General features: G+C 46.6%; 7 non-coding genes across 7 annotated transcripts; all 7 read left to right on the top strand.

Annotated features, from left to right (window-relative positions):
• The first annotated feature begins 1,617 nt into the window (after positions 1-1,617).
• On the top strand, positions 1,618-1,689 carry TRNAA-CGC (transfer RNA alanine (anticodon CGC)). The gene has a single exon. It is a non-coding gene; the product is annotated as a tRNA-Ala (tRNA).
• Positions 1,690-4,093: 2,404 nt separating this feature from the next.
• Positions 4,094-4,165, top strand: TRNAA-CGC (transfer RNA alanine (anticodon CGC)). The gene has a single exon. It is a non-coding gene; the product is annotated as a tRNA-Ala (tRNA).
• A 2,398-nt stretch (positions 4,166-6,563) lies between these two features.
• TRNAA-CGC (transfer RNA alanine (anticodon CGC)) lies at positions 6,564-6,635 on the top strand. The gene has a single exon. It is a non-coding gene; the product is annotated as a tRNA-Ala (tRNA).
• A 2,399-nt stretch (positions 6,636-9,034) lies between these two features.
• Positions 9,035-9,106, top strand: TRNAA-CGC (transfer RNA alanine (anticodon CGC)). Its single transcript has one exon. It is a non-coding gene; the product is annotated as a tRNA-Ala (tRNA).
• Positions 9,107-11,514: 2,408 nt separating this feature from the next.
• TRNAA-CGC (transfer RNA alanine (anticodon CGC)) lies at positions 11,515-11,586 on the top strand. Its single transcript has one exon. It is a non-coding gene; the product is annotated as a tRNA-Ala (tRNA).
• A 2,406-nt stretch (positions 11,587-13,992) lies between these two features.
• TRNAA-CGC (transfer RNA alanine (anticodon CGC)) lies at positions 13,993-14,064 on the top strand. The gene has a single exon. It is a non-coding gene; the product is annotated as a tRNA-Ala (tRNA).
• A 2,398-nt stretch (positions 14,065-16,462) lies between these two features.
• TRNAA-CGC (transfer RNA alanine (anticodon CGC)) lies at positions 16,463-16,534 on the top strand. Its single transcript has one exon. It is a non-coding gene; the product is annotated as a tRNA-Ala (tRNA).
• Positions 16,535-17,713: the final 1,179 nt, after the last annotated feature.

Here is a 17,713-nt window from a genome sequence, read left to right as displayed (position 1 = left end):
TCTCCATATGACATGTTTCTTCAAGTGTGGGCTTTTTCCTGTACATGGGAATTAGGATGATGTGGTCTTTTGCCATACTAAATCCTGTTGCTGAACGTCTTCTCTTTGGAGCCGATGATTGTGGACATGCACGGTGCACCATGCTTCAGTGTGATGTCTGCTTTTTTCATTGGAAGCCTGTTAGCCTGATCTCTTACCGGGATGACACAAAGCAGACTCGTTCAGACAGAGGGGCATTGGCTGAGAATAGTGTCTCCACCGGTCCCCCTGCTAGGCAGTGGTATCATTCTGAGGTGCTGTGCACGCTCACCAACTATCACCCCCTCTGACCTTTCCCACCGCAGAACACCCTGAATGCATTCAGCGGGTTATGCTTCATTCTAGGGCTGCAATGGATCGCCTAGTGGCAAAACCAATGGAAGCACCATTGACCTTCCGCAGAATTCCACTGCTTGTCTGCCTAGAGAAGCGACATCTGCCGAGTGTGCTAGGGACACTCATGACGGCAGAGCTATAGAGTGGTGGGTCCACTTTGCTTTCCACTAGCCAGCAAATACAGAAGGACATCCGAAAGAGGTGTCAGTCTATCTAGCAACATTTGTGGGCTTTCGGCTGGAGGAATTCCTGCGCGAAATGGTGCTATCTCATTTTTGGTGTTTGAAGACATACATATATATATATATATATATATATATATATATATATTTATTTATTTTTTCTCCATAACTACACTTCTCAAATCTGGGGCATCTATCCGAGATGGCCGTGTCACATTATGTGATGTCTCAGGCACCAACGTGATGAGATCGACCTGGCGCTTTAACTTTGTCATTGTAAGTAGTAAGATGTAATTTGGCAGTTGTCATGTTTTTTCATATGCACTACTGCAAACCCCTTTCCTTACTTAGCCCACTCCCTCGTGAAGCTTTTAGGTGTGATGAGGAAGTGTCCTCTCAGCGGGGATGTAGCTCAGTTGTAGAGCGCATGCTTTGCATGTATGAGGACCCGGGGCATTTCCACTTGTTTCTCTTTTTGACTGTCAAATGATCTCTATCCACTAGATGGCCCTTTGAGCACAGTAATCCTCTGGTGGAAATCTTCCCCTGGAAGTCATCTCTTATGGAGAAGCAAAATGCACACTGCTTCAGTGTGACCATGTGGTTTTCCATTCTTGCTCCAGTTTTCCCTGCTCTTTTGCTAGTGCTTCACTCGGCAGAATGTTTTGACCAGAAGAGTTCTCCCTGAAAATTATGTCTGCAGGACAGACACACTGCATACCGAGGGGATGTAGCTCAGTGGTAGAGCACTTGTTTTGCATGTATGAGGCCCCGGGTCCAATCCCTGGCATCTCCAATTGTTTCCCTTTTTTTGACTGTCATATGGTCTCTGTCCACTAGATGGCTCTTTGAGCACGGTAATCCTCTGGTGGAATACTTCCCCTGGAAGTCATCTCTTATGGAGAAGCATAATGCACACTGCTTCAGTGTGACCATGTGCTTTTCCAGTCTTGCTCCCGTTTTCCCTGGTCTTTTGCTAGTGCTTCAGTTGGCAGCATACTTTGACCGGAAGAATTCTCCCAGGAAAAGATGTCTGCAGGACAGACTCACCGCACACCAAGGGGATGTAGCTCAGTGGTAGAGCGCATGCTTCGCATGTATGAGGTCCCGGGTTCAATCCCCGGCATCTCCATTTGCATAAACTTCAGTGTGATTTTGTCCCGGTTATTTTGTATTTCACACTGCAACTCGGGCCATGATTATAGGATCATCGACATTCATATCTATTTGTCTGAGAAAACGCTGGTGCCCGTATCGCAAACCTGCCTGTAATATATCAGTGAGGTTTGCGTCCCTGCCAGTGTCAACATCCTGTATGCCTTCACAATCACTACAAATAGAAATGCACAGAGAGTACCATCACACCACAGTTTTAACCGTGCAGAATCGTGAAAGGATTGGCATTGCCTTGCGTTTCTTTTCAGTCGATTGTTTTGGTTCCGAATGTATAGCTCCACCATTGTACCTTTGTAGCATATGATGGCTAGCTTTAAAAATAATTTGTTTTCACTGGATGTGGCCACAGATGTACCTCTGTTGTCAACCTAAGTTGATCAGGTTCTGTAACTTGTTAGTTTTGAGCTGGAATATCCTACCAGCTCTGCTGCTGGGGCCTATCTCCGGCTTCTAAAAGCAAAAGCCTTGAACATATTGATATTTTTCATTAGTTGATCAGGGGGATTGCAGGGGGGGGGGCAGCTTTTCTGCATGTTTCTATGGACAACCAGAAACAGGTGGCTCTAAAATGAAGTCCGCCATTTGGAAACTCAAATTCGACAGTTACCATCAGTTCTGGGCGCTGTTAGTCCCAAGCAGCCAGCCAGCATCTGGTAGATTTCATAGGTCCTTGCTGGCAGCGGGGATGTAACTCAGTGGTAGAGCACCTGCTTTGGAAGTATGAGGCCACAGGTTCGATCCCCGGCATCTCCATATGATATGTTTCTTCAAGTGTGGGCTTTTTCCTGTACATGGGAATTAGGATGATGTGGTCTTTTGCCATACTAAATCCTGTTGCTGAACGTCTTCTCTTTGGAGCCGATGATTGTGGACATGCACGGTGCACCATGCTTCAGTGTGATGTCTGCTTTTTTCATTGGAAGCCTGTTAGCCTGATCTCTTACCGGGATGACACAAAGCAGACTCGTTCATACAGAGGGGCATTGGCTGAGAATAGTGTCTCCACCGGTCCCCCTGCTAGGCAGTGGTATCATTCTGAGGTGCTGTGCACGCTCACCAACTATCACCCCCTCTGACCTTTCCCACCGCAGAACACCCTGAATGCATTCAGCGGGTTATGCTTCATTCTAGGGCTGCAATGGATCGCCTAGTGGCAAAACCAATGGAAGCACCATTGACCTTCCGCAGAATTCCACTGCTTGTCTGCCTAGAGAAGCGACATCTGCCGAGTGTGCTAGGGACACTCATGACGGCAGAGCTATAGAGTGGTGGGTCCACTTTGCTTTCCACTAGCCAGCAAATACAGAAGGACATCCGAAAGAGGTGTCAGTCTATCTAGCAACATTTGTGGGCTTTCGGCTGGAGGAATTCCTGCGCGAAATGGTGCTATCTCATTTTTGGTGTTTGAAGACATACATATATATATATATATATATATATATATATATTTATTTATTTTTTCTCCATAACTACACTTCTCAAATCTGGGGCATCTATCCGAGATGGCCGTGTCACATTATGTGATGTCTCAGGCACCAACGTGATGAGATCGACCTGGCGCTTTAACTTTGTCATTGTAAGTAGTAAGATGTAATTTGGCAGTTGTCATGTTTTTTCATATGCACTACTGCAAACCCCTTTCCTTACTTAGCCCACTCCCTCCTGAAGCTTTTAGGTGTGATGAGGAAGTGTCCTCTCAGCGGGGATGTAGCTCAGTTGTAGAGCGCATGCTTTGCATGTATGAGGACCCGGGGCATTTCCACTTGTTTCTCTTTTTGACTGTCAAATGATCTCTATCCACTAGATGGCCCTTTGAGCACAGTAATCCTCTGGTGGAAATCTTCCCCTGGAAGTCATCTCTTATGGAGAAGCAAAATGCACACTGCTTCAGTGTGACCATGTGGTTTTCCATTCTTGCTCCAGTTTTCCCTGCTCTTTTGCTAGTGCTTCACTCGGCAGAATGTTTTGACCAGAAGAGTTCTCCCTGAAAATTATGTCTGCAGGACAGACACACTGCATACCGAGGGGATGTAGCTCAGTGGTAGAGCACTTGTTTTGCATGTATGAGGCCCCGGGTCCAATCCCTGGCATCTCCAATTGTTTCCCTTTTTTTGACTGTCATATGGTCTCTGTCCACTAGATGGCTCTTTGAGCACGGTAATCCTCTGGTGGAATACTTCCCCTGGAAGTCATCTCTTATGGAGAAGCATAATGCACACTGCTTCAGTGTGACCATGTGCTTTTCCAGTCTTGCTCCCGTTTTCCCTGGTCTTTTGCTAGTGCTTCAGTTGGCAGCATACTTTCACCGGAAGAATTCTCCCAGGAAAAGATGTCTGCAGGACAGACTCACCGCACACCAAGGGGATGTAGCTCAGTGGTAGAGCGCATGCTTCGCATGTATGAGGTCCCGGGTTCAATCCCCGGCACCTCCATTTGCATAAACTTCAGTGTGATTTTGTCCCGGTTATTTTGTATTTCACACTGCAACTCGGGCCATGATTATAGGATCATCGACATTCATATCTATTTGTCTGAGAAAACGCTGGTGCCCGTATCGCAAACCTGCCTGTAATATATCAGTGAGGTTTGCGTCCCTGCCAGTGTCAACATCCTGTATGCCTTCACAATCACTACAAATAGAAATGCACAGAGAGTACCATCACACCACAGTTTTAACTGTGCAGAATCGTGAAAGGATTGGCATTGCCTTGCGTTTCTTTTCAGTCGATTGTTTTGGTTCCGAATGTATAGCTCCACCATTGTACCTTTGTAGCATATGATGGCTAGCTTTAAAAATAATTTGTTTTCACTGGATGTGGCCACAGATGTACCTCTGTTGTCAACCTAAGTTGATCAGGTTCTGTAACTTGTTAGTTTTGAGCTGGAATATCCTACCAGCTCTGCTGCTGGGGCCTATCTCCGGCTTCTAAAAGCAAAAGCCTTGAACATATTGATATTTTTCATTAGTTGATCAGGGGGATTGCAGGGGGGGGCAGCTTTTCTGCATGTTTCTATGGACAACCAGAAACAGGTGGCTCTAAAATGAAGTCCGCCATTTGGAAACTCCAATTCGACAGTTACCATCAGTTCTGGGCGCTGTTAGTCCCAAGCAGCCAGCCAGCATCTGGTAGATTTCATAGGTCCTTGCTGGCAGCGGGGATGTAACTCAGTGGTAGAGCACCTGCTTTGGAAGTATGAGGCCACAGGTTCGATCCCCGGCGTCTCCATATGACATGTTTCTTCAAGTGTGGGCTTTTTCCTGTACATGGGAATTAGGATGATGTGGTCTTTTGCCATACTAAATCCTGTTGCTGAACGTCTTCTCTTTGGAGCCGATGATTGTGGACATGCACGGTGCACCATGCTTCAGTGTGATGTCTGCTTTTTTCATTGGAAGCCTGTTAGCCTGATCTCTTACCGGGATGACACAAAGCAGACTCGTTCAGACAGAGGGGCATTGGCTGAGAATAGTGTCTCCACCGGTCCCCCTGCTAGGCAGTGGTATCATTCTGAGGTGCTGTGCACGCTCACCAACTATCACCCCCTCTGACCTTTCCCACCGCAGAACACCCTGAATGCATTCAGCGGGTTATGCTTCATTCTAGGGCTGCAATGGATCGCCTAGTGGCAAAACCAATGGAAGCACCATTGACCTTCCGCAGAATTCCACTGCTTGTCTGCCTAGAGAAGCGACATCTGCCGAGTGTGCTAGGGACACTCATGACGGCAGAGCTATAGAGTGGTGGGTCCACTTTGCTTTCCACTAGCCAGCAAATACAGAAGGACATCCGAAAGAGGTGTCAGTCTATCTAGCAACATTTGTGGGCTTTCGGCTGGAGGAATTCCTGCGCGAAATGGTGCTATCTCATTTTTGGTGTTTGAAGACATACATATATATATATATATATATATATATATTTATTTATTTTTTCTCCATAACTACACTTCTCAAATCTGGGGCATCTATCCGAGATGGCCGTGTCACATTATGTGATGTCTCAGGCACCAACGTGATGAGATCGACCTGGCGCTTTAACTTTGTCATTGTAAGTAGTAAGATGTAATTTGGCAGTTGTCATGTTTTTTCATATGCACTACTGCAAACCCCTTTCCTTACTTAGCCCACTCCCTCCTGAAGCTTTTAGGTGTGATGAGGAAGTGTCCTCTCAGCGGGGATGTAGCTCAGTTGTAGAGCGCATGCTTTGCATGTATGAGGACCCGGGGCATTTCCACTTGTTTCTCTTTTTGACTGTCAAATGATCTCTATCCACTAGATGGCCCTTTGAGCACAGTAATCCTCTGGTGGAAATCTTCCCCTGGAAGTCATCTCTTATGGAGAAGCAAAATGCACACTGCTTCAGTGTGACCATGTGGTTTTCCATTCTTGCTCCAGTTTTCCCTGCTCTTTTGCTAGTGCTTCACTCGGCAGAATGTTTTGACCAGAAGAGTTCTCCCTGAAAATTATGTCTGCAGGACAGACACACTGCATACCGAGGGGATGTAGCTCAGTGGTAGAGCACTTGTTTTGCATGTATGAGGCCCCGGGTCCAATCCCTGGCATCTCCAATTGTTTCCCTTTTTTTGACTGTCATATGGTCTCTGTCCACTAGATGGCTCTTTGAGCACGGTAATCCTCTGGTGGAATACTTCCCCTGGAAGTCATCTCTTATGGAGAAGCATAATGCACACTGCTTCAGTGTGACCATGTGCTTTTCCAGTCTTGCTCCCGTTTTCCCTGGTCTTTTGCTAGTGCTTCAGTTGGCAGCATACTTTGACCGGAAGAATTCTCCCAGGAAAAGATGTCTGCAGGACAGACTCACCGCACACCAAGGGGATGTAGCTCAGTGGTAGAGCGCATGCTTCGCATGTATGAGGTCCCGGGTTCAATCCCCGGCATCTCCATTTGCATAAACTTCAGTGTGATTTTGTCCCGGTTATTTTGTATTTCACACTGCAACTCGGGCCATGATTATAGGATCATCGACATTCATATCTATTTGTCTGAGAAAACGCTGGTGCCCGTATCGCAAACCTGCCTGTAATATATCAGTGAGGTTTGCGTCCCTGCCAGTGTCAACATCCTGTATGCCTTCACAATCACTACAAATAGAAATGCACAGAGAGTACCATCACACCACAGTTTTAACCGTGCAGAATCGTGAAAGGATTGGCATTGCCTTGCGTTTCTTTTCAGTCGATTGTTTTGGTTCCGAATGTATAGCTCCACCATTGTACCTTTGTAGCATATGATGGCTAGCTTTAAAAATAATTTGTTTTCACTGGATGTGGCCACAGATGTACCTCTGTTGTCAACCTAAGTTGATCAGGTTCTGTAACTTGTTAGTTTTGAGCTGGAATATCCTACCAGCTCTGCTGCTGGGGCCTATCTCCGGCTTCTAAAAGCAAAAGCCTTGAACATATTGATATTTTTCATTAGTTGATCAGGGGGATTGCAGGGGGGGGGCAGCTTTTCTGCATGTTTCTATGGACAACCAGAAACAGGTGGCTCTAAAATGAAGTCCGCCATTTGGAAACTCAAATTCGACAGTTACCATCAGTTCTGGGCGCTGTTAGTCCCAAGCAGCCAGCCAGCATCTGGTAGATTTCATAGGTCCTTGCTGGCAGCGGGGATGTAACTCAGTGGTAGAGCACCTGCTTTGGAAGTATGAGGCCACAGGTTCGATCCCCGGCATCTCCATATGATATGTTTCTTCAAGTGTGGGCTTTTTCCTGTACATGGGAATTAGGATGATGTGGTCTTTTGCCATACTAAATCCTGTTGCTGAACGTCTTCTCTTTGGAGCCGATGATTGTGGACATGCACGGTGCACCATGCTTCAGTGTGATGTCTGCTTTTTTCATTGGAAGCCTGTTAGCCTGATCTCTTACCGGGATGACACAAAGCAGACTCGTTCATACAGAGGGGCATTGGCTGAGAATAGTGTCTCCACCGGTCCCCCTGCTAGGCAGTGGTATCATTCTGAGGTGCTGTGCACGCTCACCAACTATCACCCCCTCTGACCTTTCCCACCGCAGAACACCCTGAATGCATTCAGCGGGTTATGCTTCATTCTAGGGCTGCAATGGATCGCCTAGTGGCAAAACCAATGGAAGCACCATTGACCTTCCGCAGAATTCCACTGCTTGTCTGCCTAGAGAAGCGACATCTGCCGAGTGTGCTAGGGACACTCATGACGGCAGAGCTATAGAGTGGTGGGTCCACTTTGCTTTCCACTAGCCAGCAAATACAGAAGGACATCCGAAAGAGGTGTCAGTCTATCTAGCAACATTTGTGGGCTTTCGGCTGGAGGAATTCCTGCGCGAAATGGTGCTATCTCATTTTTGGTGTTTGAAGACATACATATATATATATATATATATATATATATTTATTTATTTTTTCTCCATAACTACACTTCTCAAATCTGGGGCATCTATCCGAGATGGCCGTGTCACATTATGTGATGTCTCAGGCACCAACGTGATGAGATCGACCTGGCGCTTTAACTTTGTCATTGTAAGTAGTAAGATGTAATTTGGCAGTTGTCATGTTTTTTCATATGCACTACTGCAAACCCCTTTCCTTACTTAGCCCACTCCCTCCTGAAGCTTTTAGGTGTGATGAGGAAGTGTCCTCTCAGCGGGGATGTAGCTCAGTTGTAGAGCGCATGCTTTGCATGTATGAGGACCCGGGGCATTTCCACTTGTTTCTCTTTTTGACTGTCAAATGATCTCTATCCACTAGATGGCCCTTTGAGCACAGTAATCCTCTGGTGGAAATCTTCCCCTGGAAGTCATCTCTTATGGAGAAGCAAAATGCACACTGCTTCAGTGTGACCATGTGGTTTTCCATTCTTGCTCCAGTTTTCCCTGCTCTTTTGCTAGTGCTTCACTCGGCAGAATGTTTTGACCAGAAGAGTTCTCCCTGAAAATTATGTCTGCAGGACAGACACACTGCATACCGAGGGGATGTAGCTCAGTGGTAGAGCACTTGTTTTGCATGTATGAGGCCCCGGGTCCAATCCCTGGCATCTCCAATTGTTTCCCTTTTTTTGACTGTCATATGGTCTCTGTCCACTAGATGGCTCTTTGAGCACGGTAATCCTCTGGTGGAATACTTCCCCTGGAAGTCATCTCTTATGGAGAAGCATAATGCACACTGCTTCAGTGTGACCATGTGCTTTTCCAGTCTTGCTCCCGTTTTCCCTGGTCTTTTGCTAGTGCTTCAGTTGGCAGCATACTTTGACCGGAAGAATTCTCCCAGGAAAAGATGTCTGCAGGACAGACTCACCGCACACCAAGGGGATGTAGCTCAGTGGTAGAGCGCATGCTTCGCATGTATGAGGTCCCGGGTTCAATCCCCGGCACCTCCATTTGCATAAACTTCAGTGTGATTTTGTCCCGGTTATTTTGTATTTCACACTGCAACTCGGGCCATGATTATAGGATCATCGACATTCATATCTATTTGTCTGAGAAAACGCTGGTGCCCGTATCGCAAACCTGCCTGTAATATATCAGTGAGGTTTGCGTCCCTGCCAGTGTCAACATCCTGTATGCCTTCACAATCACTACAAATAGAAATGCACAGAGAGTACCATCACACCACAGTTTTAACCGTGCAGAATCGTGAAAGGATTGGCATTGCCTTGCGTTTCTTTTCAGTCGATTGTTTTGGTTCCGAATGTATAGCTCCACCATTGTACCTTTGTAGCATATGATGGCTAGCTTTAAAAATAATTTGTTTTCACTGGATGTGGCCACAGATGTACCTCTGTTGTCAACCTAAGTTGATCAGGTTCTGTAACTTGTTAGTTTTGAGCTGGAATATCCTACCAGCTCTGCTGCTGGGGCCTATCTCCGGCTTCTAAAAGCAAAAGCCTTGAACATATTGATATTTTTCATTAGTTGATCAGGGGGATTGCAGGGGGGGGCAGCTTTTCTGCATGTTTCTATGGACAACCAGAAACAGGTGGCTCTAAAATGAAGTCCGCCATTTGGAAACTCCAATTCGACAGTTACCATCAGTTCTGGGCGCTGTTAGTCCCAAGCAGCCAGCCAGCATCTGGTAGATTTCATAGGTCCTTGCTGGCAGCGGGGATGTAACTCAGTGGTAGAGCACCTGCTTTGGAAGTATGAGGCCACAGGTTCGATCCCCGGCGTCTCCATATGACATGTTTCTTCAAGTGTGGGCTTTTTCCTGTACATGGGAATTAGGATGATGTGGTCTTTTGCCATACTAAATCCTGTTGCTGAACGTCTTCTCTTTGGAGCCGATGATTGTGGACATGCACGGTGCACCATGCTTCAGTGTGATGTCTGCTTTTTTCATTGGAAGCCTGTTAGCCTGATCTCTTACCGGGATGACACAAAGCAGACTCGTTCAGACAGAGGGGCATTGGCTGAGAATAGTGTCTCCACCGGTCCCCCTGCTAGGCAGTGGTATCATTCTGAGGTGCTGTGCACGCTCACCAACTATCACCCCCTCTGACCTTTCCCACCGCAGAACACCCTGAATGCATTCAGCGGGTTATGCTTCATTCTAGGGCTGCAATGGATCGCCTAGTGGCAAAACCAATGGAAGCACCATTGACCTTCCGCAGAATTCCACTGCTTGTCTGCCTAGAGAAGCGACATCTGCCGAGTGTGCTAGGGACACTCATGACGGCAGAGCTATAGAGTGGTGGGTCCACTTTGCTTTCCACTAGCCAGCAAATACAGAAGGACATCCGAAAGAGGTGTCAGTCTATCTAGCAACATTTGTGGGCTTTCGGCTGGAGGAATTCCTGCGCGAAATGGTGCTATCTCATTTTTGGTGTTTGAAGACATACATATATATATATATATATATATATATATATATATATATTTATTTATTTTTTCTCCATAACTACACTTCTCAAATCTGGGGCATCTATCCGAGATGGCCGTGTCACATTATGTGATGTCTCAGGCACCAACGTGATGAGATCGACCTGGCGCTTTAACTTTGTCATTGTAAGTAGTAAGATGTAATTTGGCAGTTGTCATGTTTTTTCATATGCACTACTGCAAACCCCTTTCCTTACTTAGCCCACTCCCTCCTGAAGCTTTTAGGTGTGATGAGGAAGTGTCCTCTCAGCGGGGATGTAGCTCAGTTGTAGAGCGCATGCTTTGCATGTATGAGGACCCGGGGCATTTCCACTTGTTTCTCTTTTTGACTGTCAAATGATCTCTATCCACTAGATGGCCCTTTGAGCACAGTAATCCTCTGGTGGAAATCTTCCCCTGGAAGTCATCTCTTATGGAGAAGCAAAATGCACACTGCTTCAGTGTGACCATGTGGTTTTCCATTCTTGCTCCAGTTTTCCCTGCTCTTTTGCTAGTGCTTCACTCGGCAGAATGTTTTGACCAGAAGAGTTCTCCCTGAAAATTATGTCTGCAGGACAGACACACTGCATACCGAGGGGATGTAGCTCAGTGGTAGAGCACTTGTTTTGCATGTATGAGGCCCCGGGTCCAATCCCTGGCATCTCCAATTGTTTCCCTTTTTTTGACTGTCATATGGTCTCTGTCCACTAGATGGCTCTTTGAGCACGGTAATCCTCTGGTGGAATACTTCCCCTGGAAGTCATCTCTTATGGAGAAGCATAATGCACACTGCTTCAGTGTGACCATGTGCTTTTCCAGTCTTGCTCCCGTTTTCCCTGGTCTTTTGCTAGTGCTTCAGTTGGCAGCATACTTTGACCGGAAGAATTCTCCCAGGAAAAGATGTCTGCAGGACAGACTCACCGCACACCAAGGGGATGTAGCTCAGTGGTAGAGCGCATGCTTCGCATGTATGAGGTCCCGGGTTCAATCCCCGGCACCTCCATTTGCATAAACTTCAGTGTGATTTTGTCCCGGTTATTTTGTATTTCACACTGCAACTCGGGCCATGATTATAGGATCATCGACATTCATATCTATTTGTCTGAGAAAACGCTGGTGCCCGTATCGCAAACCTGCCTGTAATATATCAGTGAGGTTTGCGTCCCTGCCAGTGTCAACATCCTGTATGCCTTCACAATCACTACAAATAGAAATGCACAGAGAGTACCATCACACCACAGTTTTAACCGTGCAGAATCGTGAAAGGATTGGCATTGCCTTGCGTTTCTTTTCAGTCGATTGTTTTGGTTCCGAATGTATAGCTCCACCATTGTACCTTTGTAGCATATGATGGCTAGCTTTAAAAATAATTTGTTTTCACTGGATGTGGCCACAGATGTACCTCTGTTGTCAACCTAAGTTGATCAGGTTCTGTAACTTGTTAGTTTTGAGCTGGAATATCCTACCAGCTCTGCTGCTGGGGCCTATCTCCGGCTTCTAAAAGCAAAAGCCTTGAACATATTGATATTTTTCATTAGTTGATCAGGGGGATTGCAGGGGGGGGCAGCTTTTCTGCATGTTTCTATGGACAACCAGAAACAGGTGGCTCTAAAATGAAGTCCGCCATTTGGAAACTCCAATTCGACAGTTACCATCAGTTCTGGGCGCTGTTAGTCCCAAGCAGCCAGCCAGCATCTGGTAGATTTCATAGGTCCTTGCTGGCAGCGGGGATGTAACTCAGTGGTAGAGCACCTGCTTTGGAAGTATGAGGCCACAGGTTCGATCCCCGGCGTCTCCATATGACATGTTTCTTCAAGTGTGGGCTTTTTCCTGTACATGGGAATTAGGATGATGTGGTCTTTTGCCATACTAAATCCTGTTGCTGAACGTCTTCTCTTTGGAGCCGATGATTGTGGACATGCACGGTGCACCATGCTTCAGTGTGATGTCTGCTTTTTTCATTGGAAGCCTGTTAGCCTGATCTCTTACCGGGATGACACAAAGCAGACTCGTTCAGACAGAGGGGCATTGGCTGAGAATAGTGTCTCCACCGGTCCCCCTGCTAGGCAGTGGTATCATTCTGAGGTGCTGTGCACGCTCACCAACTATCACCCCCTCTGACCTTTCCCACCGCAGAACACCCTGAATGCATTCAGCGGGTTATGCTTCATTCTAGGGCTGCAATGGATCGCCTAGTGGCAAAACCAATGGAAGCACCATTGACCTTCCGCAGAATTCCACTGCTTGTCTGCCTAGAGAAGCGACATCTGCCGAGTGTGCTAGGGACACTCATGACGGCAGAGCTATAGAGTGGTGGGTCCACTTTGCTTTCCACTAGCCAGCAAATACAGAAGGACATCCGAAAGAGGTGTCAGTCTATCTAGCAACATTTGTGGGCTTTCGGCTGGAGGAATTCCTGCGCGAAATGGTGCTATCTCATTTTTGGTGTTTGAAGACATACATATATATATATATATATATATATATATATATATATTTATTTATTTTTTCTCCATAACTACACTTCTCAAATCTGGGGCATCTATCCGAGATGGCCGTGTCACATTATGTGATGTCTCAGGCACCAACGTGATGAGATCGACCTGGCGCTTTAACTTTGTCATTGTAAGTAGTAAGATGTAATTTGGCAGTTGTCATGTTTTTTCATATGCACTACTGCAAACCCCTTTCCTTACTTAGCCCACTCCCTCCTGAAGCTTTTAGGTGTGATGAGGAAGTGTCCTCTCAGCGGGGATGTAGCTCAGTTGTAGAGCGCATGCTTTGCATGTATGAGGACCCGGGGCATTTCCACTTGTTTCTCTTTTTGACTGTCAAATGATCTCTATCCACTAGATGGCCCTTTGAGCACAGTAATCCTCTGGTGGAAATCTTCCCCTGGAAGTCATCTCTTATGGAGAAGCAAAATGCACACTGCTTCAGTGTGACCATGTGGTTTTCCATTCTTGCTCCAGTTTTCCCTGCTCTTTTGCTAGTGCTTCACTCGGCAGAATGTTTTGACCAGAAGAGTTCTCCCTGAAAATTATGTCTGCAGGACAGACACACTGCATACCGAGGGGATGTAGCTCAGTGGTAGAGCACTTGTTTTGCATGTATGAGGCCCCGGGTCCAATCCCTGGCATCTCCAATTGTTTCCCTTTTTTTGACTGTCATATGGTCTCTGTCCACTAGATGGCTCTTTGAGCACGGTAATCCTCTGGTGGAATACTTCCCCTGGAAGTCATCTCTTATGGAGAAGCATAATGCACACTGCTTCAGTGTGACCATGTGCTTTTCCAGTCTTGCTCCCGTTTTCCCTGGTCTTTTGCTAGTGCTTCAGTTGGCAGCATACTTTGACCGGAAGAATTCTCCCAGGAAAAGATGTCTGCAGGACAGACTCACCGCACACCAAGGGGATGTAGCTCAGTGGTAGAGCGCATGCTTCGCATGTATGAGGTCCCGGGTTCAATCCCCGGCACCTCCATTTGCATAAACTTCAGTGTGATTTTGTCCCGGTTATTTTGTATTTCACACTGCAACTCGGGCCATGATTATAGGATCATCGACATTCATATCTATTTGTCTGAGAAAACGCTGGTGCCCGTATCGCAAACCTGCCTGTAATATATCAGTGAGGTTTGCGTCCCTGCCAGTGTCAACATCCTGTATGCCTTCACAATCACTACAAATAGAAATGCACAGAGAGTACCATCACACCACAGTTTTAACCGTGCAGAATCGTGAAAGGATTGGCATTGCCTTGCGTTTCTTTTCAGTCGATTGTTTTGGTTCCGAATGTATAGCTCCACCATTGTACCTTTGTAGCATATGATGGCTAGCTTTAAAAATAATTTGTTTTCACTGGATGTGGCCACAGATGTACCTCTGTTGTCAACCTAAGTTGATCAGGTTCTGTAACTTGTTAGTTTTGAGCTGGAATATCCTACCAGCTCTGCTGCTGGGGCCTATCTCCGGCTTCTAAAAGCAAAAGCCTTGAACATATTGATATTTTTCATTAGTTGATCAGGGGGATTGCAGGGGGGGGGGCAGCTTTTCTGCATGTTTCTATGGACAACCAGAAACAGGTGGCTCTAAAATGAAGTCCGCCATTTGGAAACTCAAATTCGACAGTTACCATCAGTTCTGGGCGCTGTTAGTCCCAAGCAGCCAGCCAGCATCTGGTAGATTTCATAGGTCCTTGCTGGCAGCGGGGATGTAACTCAGTGGTAGAGCACCTGCTTTGGAAGTATGAGGCCACAGGTTCGATCCCCGGCATCTCCATATGACATGTTTCTTCAAGTGTGGGCTTTTTCCTGTACATGGGAATTAGGATGATGTGGTCTTTTGCCATACTAAATCCTGTTGCTGAACGTCTTCTCTTTGGAGCCGATGATTGTGGACATGCACGGTGCACCATGCTTCAGTGTGATGTCTGCTTTTTTCATTGGAAGCCTGTTAGCCTGATCTCTTACCGGGATGACACAAAGCAGACTCGTTCATACAGAGGGGCATTGGCTGAGAATAGTGTCTCCACCGGTCCCCCTGCTAGGCAGTGGTATCATTCTGAGGTGCTGTGCACGCTCACCAACTATCACCCCCTCTGACCTTTCCCACCGCAGAACACCCTGAATGCATTCAGCGGGTTATGCTTCATTCTAGGGCTGCAATGGATCGCCTAGTGGCAAAACCAATGGAAGCACCATTGACCTTCCGCAGAATTCCACTGCTTGTCTGCCTAGAGAAGCGACATCTGCCGAGTGTGCTAGGGACACTCATGACGGCAGAGCTATAGAGTGGTGGGTCCACTTTGCTTTCCACTAGCCAGCAAATACAGAAGGACATCCGAAAGAGGTGTCAGTCTATCTAGCAACATTTGTGGGCTTTCGGCTGGAGGAATTCCTGCGCGAAATGGTGCTATCTCATTTTTGGTGTTTGAAGACATACATATATATATATATATATATATATATTTATTTATTTTTTCTCCATAACTACACTTCTCAAATCTGGGGCATCTATCCGAGATGGCCGTGTCACATTATGTGATGTCTCAGGCACCAACGTGATGAGATCGACCTGGCGCTTTAACTTTGTCATTGTAAGTAGTAAGATGTAATTTGGCAGTTGTCATGTTTTTTCATATGCACTACTGCAAACCCCTTTCCTTACTTAGCCCACTCCCTCCTGAAGCTTTTAGGTGTGATGAGGAAGTGTCCTCTCAGCGGGGATGTAGCTCAGTTGTAGAGCGCATGCTTTGCATGTATGAGGACCCGGGGCATTTCCACTTGTTTCTCTTTTTGACTGTCAAATGATCTCTATCCACTAGATGGCCCTTTGAGCACAGTAATCCTCTGGTGGAAATCTTCCCCTGGAAGTCATCTCTTATGGAGAAGCAAAATGCACACTGCTTCAGTGTGACCATGTGGTTTTCCATTCTTGCTCCAGTTTTCCCTGCTCTTTTGCTAGTGCTTCACTCGGCAGAATGTTTTGACCAGAAGAGTTCTCCCTGAAAATTATGTCTGCAGGACAGACACACTGCATACCGAGGGGATGTAGCTCAGTGGTAGAGCACTTGTTTTGCATGTATGAGGCCCCGGGTCCAATCCCTGGCATCTCCAATTGTTTCCCTTTTTTTGACTGTCATATGGTCTCTGTCCACTAGATGGCTCTTTGAGCACGGTAATCCTCTGGTGGAATACTTCCCCTGGAAGTCATCTCTTATGGAGAAGCATAATGCACACTGCTTCAGTGTGACCATGTGCTTTTCCAGTCTTGCTCCCGTTTTCCCTGGTCTTTTGCTAGTGCTTCAGTTGGCAGCATACTTTGACCGGAAGAATTCTCCCAGGAAAAGATGTCTGCAGGACAGACTCACCGCACACCAAGGGGATGTAGCTCAGTGGTAGAGCGCATGCTTCGCATGTATGAGGTCCCGGGTTCAATCCCCGGCACCTCCATTTGCATAAACTTCAGTGTGATTTTGTCCCGGTTATTTTGTATTTCACACTGCAACTCGGGCCATGATTATAGGATCATCGACATTCATATCTATTTGTCTGAGAAAACGCTGGTGCCCGTATCGCAAACCTGCCTGTAATATATCAGTGAGGTTTGCGTCCCTGCCAGTGTCAACATCCTGTATGCCTTCACAATCACTACAAATAGAAATGCACAGAGAGTACCATCACACCACAGTTTTAACCGTGCAGAATCGTGAAAGGATTGGCATTGCCTTGCGTTTCTTTTCAGTCGATTGTTTTGGTTCCGAATGTATAGCTCCACCATTGTACCTTTGTAGCATATGATGGCTAGCTTTAAAAATAATTTGTTTTCACTGGATGTGGCCACAGATGTACCTCTGTTGTCAACCTAAGTTGATCAGGTTCTGTAACTTGTTAGTTTTGAGCTGGAATATCCTACCAGCTCTGCTGCTGGGGCCTATCTCCGGCTTCTAAAAGCAAAAGCCTTGAACATATTGATATTTTTCATTAGTTGATCAGGGGGATTGCAGGGGGGGGCAGCTTTTCTGCATGTTTCTATGGACAACCAGAAACAGGTGGCTCTAAAATGAAGTCCGCCATTTGGAAACTCCAATTCGACAGTTACCATCAGTTCTGGGCGCTGTTAGTCCCAAGCAGCCAGCCAGCATCTGGTAGATTTCATAGGTCCTTGCTGGCAGCGGGGATGTAACTCAGTGGTAGAGCACCTGCTTTGGAAGTATGAGGCCACAGGTTCGATCCCCGGCGTCTCCATATGACATGTTTCTTCAAGTGTGGGCTTTTTCCTGTACATGGGAATTAGGATGATGTGGTCTTTTGCCATACTAAATCCTGTTGCTGAACGTCTTCTCTTTGGAGCCGATGATTGTGGACATGCACGGTGCACCATGCTTCAGTGTGATGTCTGCTTTTTTCATTGGAAGCCTGTTAGCCTGATCTCTTACCGGGATGACACAAAGCAGACTCGTTCAGACAGAGGGGCATTGGCTGAGAATAGTGTCTCCACCGGTCCCCCTGCTAGGCAGTGGTATCATTCTGAGGTGCTGTGCACGCTCACCAACTATCACCCCCTCTGACCTTTCCCACCGCAGAACACCCTGAATGCATTCAGCGGGTTATGCTTCATTCTAGGGCTGC

This window comes from Ambystoma mexicanum (assembly GCF_040938575.1).
Source record: "Ambystoma mexicanum isolate Mex_15411 chromosome 12 unlocalized genomic scaffold, UKY_AmexF1_1 Mex_chr12_unloc.1, whole genome shotgun sequence".
NCBI classification, from domain to species: Eukaryota; Metazoa; Chordata; class Amphibia; order Caudata; family Ambystomatidae; genus Ambystoma; species Ambystoma mexicanum.
This window is presented reverse-complemented; position numbering and strand designations above follow the sequence as displayed.